The following is a 6,000-nucleotide window of genomic DNA, read 5'->3' as shown; positions in this document are numbered from 1 at the left end:
CTCTTCCTGTTTTCTTCCTCTCAGGCTGACCTTTGAAAGCACTTCACATGTTTTTAAACACCAGGCCTGTTTAGGGTTCAAGTGCTCAGACAGTTGTAGGAAAGTTTTTTTTTTTTAATTTTTTTTTTCAACGTTTTTTATTTTTATTTTTGGGACAGAGAGAGACAGAGCATGAACGGGGGAGGGGCAGAGAGAGAGGGAGACACAGAATCGGAAACAGGCTCCAGGCTCCGAGCCGTCGGCCCGGAGCCCGACGCGGGGCTCGAACTCACGGACCGCGAGATCGTGACCTGGCTGAAGTCGGACGCTTAACCGACTGCGCCACCCAGGCGCCCCAGGAAAGTTTTGATCTAGCCATGGGCAACCTTGGCTTTGCTGTGTGACCTTAGGAATGTCACCAAATAATCTTCACTCCTAAAGGGACAATCACACCTCCTCCTTCCATGAACCATACTCTGAAGATTCCATTCCTTAAAAGATATGCGTATGCACTTTGAAAGATTTAAAAATCTATCATCTATCTATTTATCATCTATCCATCCATCCATCCATCCATCTACTTAACATCTAGCTATAATTATTATATTTAGTGTTATCAAGGACACGCAAATAATTTTTTGTTTCTTTCTTCTCAAATAATTTAAACAAAGGATGGTAAACTAGTTTGAGAAAATTAATATGTTTCACAAAAGTTTGGAAAAAATGTTTCAGAACACACGAACTTAATACTCTCAAGCTATTAAAATGTGAAGTATTCCAAAGGCCTGAACTCACGTCAAAGAACAAACTGTTGGGGAAATTAACCATAGGTGTTGGGCAACCCCATCGCTCCTGACCTGAGCTTCCCACAGCCGTGTGATTTTAGCCATGTTGTGTTATGTTTCATGCACAGAGTCCCTCTCTCCCCTCGCATCGTGAACTTTCCGAGGGCAGAAAACTGAATGTTTTTCCCTATGTTTCATCACTGTTACTCCTGAACGAATAAAAGTCTGCATATTTGAATGGACTCAGTGGCCCCTCTTAACATACCTCAACCTAGGAGCTTTCCAGCGTCTTTTTCCAGTCTGGTCAATTATCTTGCTCGGGCTGCCATTACAAAATAGCATAGGCTGGGGGGTGGGGGTGGGGGGTTAAACAAAAGACATTCTTAAGGTCTGGAGGCCAGAAGTCCAAGATCAAGGTGCCAGCAAATTTGGCTTCTGGTGAGGACTCTCTTCCTGGCTGCCTGGCCACCTTGTCACCGTGTCCTCTCATGGCCTCTCCTCAGTGAATGTGCAGAGAGCGAGAGAGTTCTCTGGTGTCTCTTCTAATAGGAACCCTAATTCTGTGGGATTAGAGCCCCACAGTTATGAACTCGTTAATTATCTCCTTCCAGGAGCCATCTCCTGATACAGTCTCACTGGAGGTGATGGCTTCAATAAATGAATTTGGGTGGGGGAGAAAGAAGCCTTCGGTCCATAACAGCTAAGTTGGCAGAATCAGACACAAGGTTGTATTTTCACATCAAGCTGAGACTTGCGATGTGTCTCCACCTCTACCGCTCCCGGGACTTTGCTGGTACAAGTTGTTTTTCAAATTCCCCCAGTTTTACTCAGGGCCAAAAACCACTCAGAGGCAGAGCCAGACATGGACCTCATCACGGATGGGGGTGGTCTGGCTCCCAACATTTGACATTTTTTCTATATCATTCTTTTCCAGTACAACCCTAGTCCTCTTCCTGTCTCTAACCGCAGACACACATTCCCAGGTGCCACCATATGTCAGCCTCGGTGAGGTTGAAACCGACAGCTTCTTCTGGGAGGTTGAACTGATGGGAGACTCCCCAGCCTGGCACACAGCTTAGAAGATGCCTTCCAAGAGCAATAACACATATGGTTATTTTGCAATCGCCCACGGGTTCCCTGGATTATGACCTACTGGGTTTCAGGGAGCCATTTTCTTCTTCTCCCTTGGTCCTTTCAGGCTTAAACACTTGGTGCCCTCAGCAGGTTTGACCACCTGAAACTTGTCCCCTCTCTCAGGTCATCGGAGAATGCAATGATACTGCCTGTCGTGCTGACACCTGTAACCTGTCAATGTTAACTATGTGCTCTAGGAACTGGCCATCCAGTCAGACATGGTTTCTTCCTCACAGACCTGTTTAAAATAAACAGTTTTCTTGTCTATCACTATGTGGATTGCATCTTCCTTAGTCTCTTGTGAGGGAGTTCACAAAAATCTTTTAAATCTAGAAAATGGTGTGTTCCCAAAAACATTATGTCTCCTGAGCTTCCCTCAGCCACTACGTCAGCGTCAGAAGTTCAGTGATATATTAATTTTAGAAAAATCAGCATTCTCAATGTTTCCACTTTATTAAATCTGCGTTGGCTAAGGTTTTACTTGGTTTTCTTTCTTGTTAGTTTTCTCTTGCTCCCCCTGGCATTAGAGGTCAAAACTAACCCGTCCACTGGACTCACGCTCATTTCAGACTCTCTTTTCTTCCAGTGTTCCATTCCTCGCTGAATTGGCAATTCTCAAACAAACAGCAACACCTTTGGATGCCCGTTTTCGAGATTTGTAGAACAACTCCCAGGGCACGCATGTTGGTCTTTAGAGTTTGTTCATCAAAGAACGTGTACCCTAGATGGACATCTGGTCACCCAACATACACACAGCTGGTGTGTAACAACCCTGCTGTTAAGCTGAGTCATGGCCATAATGATGGGAACTTGTCCTGGAGTGAAGCTAAAGAAGGCCCTTTCGATTTCTTACCCAAGACATGACATTCCCATTTCACTCTGGAAGCTGAAGTATTAGAGGCTGTTAAATTGGGAAATATCCATAAGCAAAGCTCCAATTACTTTCTCTGTGGTCCATGTGTCTTGAAGATGTATCCAGTAGACCGGAATTCCCATGTGGAGCTGCCTTAGGACAGCTGTGGGATCATGCAGTACCATCCCCCACGGCGATGTCATTCTCTGTCACACTGTGCCAGCACAACTGGAGGAGACCGAGGACCATACATACAGCATGCTGGACTGCTCAAGAAGGAGCTGCTGCCCACACCGCCTGAGCTGACAGCATTTGGACACAGGTCTCACAAGTTCTGAGGGGTAAAGGTGAATCCTCGGTCGGGCCCGCTCCTCCCCTTCTCCCAGGTTGGATTTCGGCTTCTAACCTTGCCAACAAAAGCAGTGGCACCAGGCCCCGAGTGACGGTCGCAGCTTAGGGCTGACCAGGAAAGCACATCGAGGAGAGACAGAAGGAAGCTGATCCGCTTGGAAGGTTTCTGAGGGAGGCCACCCCAGAGAGGACGAGGCCTAATTTAGACTGTATCTCATGACCCCGGCAAACTGGAGAACCTTCTGGTGAAGGTGGTGCCGTTTCACTGTCATCCCAGATCTTATGATTGATCATAACACAGCTCCCTGACTGAACCGACCTACTACAAGAACATTTGTTTATTTCAACGTGGGGGAATACAGAGGTGAGGGGGCAGGAAAGGGGAGGAAGCCAGAGGGGGAGGAGGGCGAGGATGGGGGACAAGAGAGGGAAGGACTGTGAGGTTTAAGGAGTGGACAATCCCTCAATGGTCACTGGGGAATCCTGAGGAGTGGCAATACACTCAGTGATATCTGGGAGCCTCAGTTCTGGGCATTCATCCAACATTTCTTTTATTCCTATCAGCTTATGCCTGTTGATAGGTCCTTCCCTGTGCAGCTCAGATATCTTGGCCCATCCCTTCCATTGCCTACCAGGATCAGCACTATCCTGCCTTAGTGCCCTTCCTTCTCAACTGATCAAAACTCCAAGGGAGATAAACAGCAAGCTTTCTTAAATTCTAAAGAACATAATATTCAATGGGGGGAAAAAAAAGAAAAAAACCAGGGCGCCTGGGTGGCTCAGTTGGTTAAAGGTCCGACTTCAGCTCAGGTCACAATCCTGCAGTTTGTGAGTTCAAGCCCGATGTCAAGCTCTGTGCTGACAGCTCAGAGTCTGGGACCTGCTTTGGATTCTGTGTCTCTGTCTCTCTCTGCCCCTCCCCCACTCGTGCTCTGTCTCTGTCTCTCAGAAATAAATAAACGTTAAAAAAATGTTTTTAAAGACTAGAAGGTATATAAATGACTTAGAACTACTGTTTATATAATGGGAAAAGACCAATATCTATTTTCACGTTTTTCTGGAACTGACAGACTAAATTTCTTTAGCAATTTTCTATGATGAATTGATGGTATTTGAAATGTTAGATAAAAATAGTGAATTGTGTTTCCCACAGTTTGATTTGATGACCAAAGTGGAAATCAAGATGAGAGGTACTTAGATTCTGAAGTATGGGCTGTGTTTTTGGACTTAGCTAATCAATTGGTGATAAATGTACAACATCATCTAATTTCTGAATTCTGATTTTTTTTAACAAGTATGAAAATCAGCAGAGTTCATATCATCTTTATGATTTAGATATTTGTGCTCAGAGTCTTTAAACACAACAACCTCCTTTAAAAGCGAAATAACTACAGACCCTACAGAAATCCATCATGCCAGCCTGCACTGGATAGTACTTTATCTTGTTGTCAGCCGTTCGTGTATTTTGAGGAAAATAGACCTAAAAAATCTCAACCCCCCCTTTTTTATTATCATTAAGGTATAATAACTCAACACTTTAAAAACCTTTAGAAAAATTACCTAAAAGATGTAGAATTCTTACTTTGGGAACACAGGTACAATCTCCATTGTTCATTTCCATGTTTTGGTTTATAACTGAAACTGGTTACATTTGACTGGTTACAGTCAAATGGTTTGTACCATTGACATAAATTAGAAAAACAAAACAATTTATTGGTTTCTCGAAAAGCATTCAGAAGCAGGTATTACATTTTCCAGAAAGAAAAGCAGAGCAACTAAAAGTCTGTATGCACCGAATGAGATGAAAGAGTGATCCTTGGGCTGGTTTCTGTCCTTTGTTTGTTCCCTACCTGCCTACCTTAGGAGGAAAAACAAACAAAAGATTCACTTAGAATCTTCACAGTCACCTTTTCCAATTTTCTCCTCTATCCAGGTTACCTCCTTTCCGAGTATACCAGATGTTCCAGCAAAATATTTGTAATTTACCCTTACTTTTCAATCTTTGTTAAGTGTCTGATTTAATGACTATTTCCAAAGAATTATGGCTTAATTCGTTGCAGGTATGGGCAACAACACGCCTTACAAAACGAGGAGAATGATAAGCCCAAACTGTATCACTTTTACACAAATCTTATTAGTTACTCAGCACAGTAATGTTCAGTTGTGGTGGGATGGTTCCCCATCAGCAGGCTAACCATTGCTAAAAAGAGGCTGTTTGTCTGTCTTCAAGCAGAATGAGCATTTTCCCTATTTATGGGACTCACTGGCTTAAAACACCAGGTCTCGTTTATCCAAACTCAGAAGGGATGGAACATGTGTCAATTAATTATGTTGTTGAATTATAACTGCCAAGATTTGTGGGAGGACACCTTCTTTTTCTTCTGAGAAAGGCCCACCAAGCCTGGACCTCATAATGTATTCTGGTCTCAGGAAAGGGACGAACCAGAAACAGATTGTTATTTCCTTGGGGGCAGGTTGAAGATCTAGGAAGCTGGGTGAGGAGAAGGAAGGTAGGAAGCAAAGCCTATATGCGTGTCTCCCCCTCCTCCATTTTCTAAGCAGATTTGGGGCCACCAAATCTTCAACACAAGTCGATGATGACCTCTTTGAAAGGGTGTATGTGCTGTGTCCTCCCTGACCTCGTGCATTTACCTCCTTATACTTCTGTCTCCACAGAAGACACAAGGCACTTGAGGGAACAGATCTTGACATGTACACCATCCGTCATTTCATCCCCCTCTTTGGGACCAATGGTGGAGCATCGTGTGATTTCCAATTGTGTGCAAACTTGCTAATGTCTTGTTCTGTCTTGTTTATCTTTAGATTATGTCTAGATTCTAGAATAAGAATGGGAAGGCCCCCTACATGCAGAATCAGGACACTGTTGAGGAGAGGGAG

This window comes from Panthera uncia (genome assembly GCF_023721935.1).
Source record: "Panthera uncia isolate 11264 chromosome A1 unlocalized genomic scaffold, Puncia_PCG_1.0 HiC_scaffold_17, whole genome shotgun sequence".
NCBI classification, from domain to species: Eukaryota; Metazoa; Chordata; class Mammalia; order Carnivora; family Felidae; genus Panthera; species Panthera uncia.
This window is presented reverse-complemented; position numbering follows the sequence as displayed.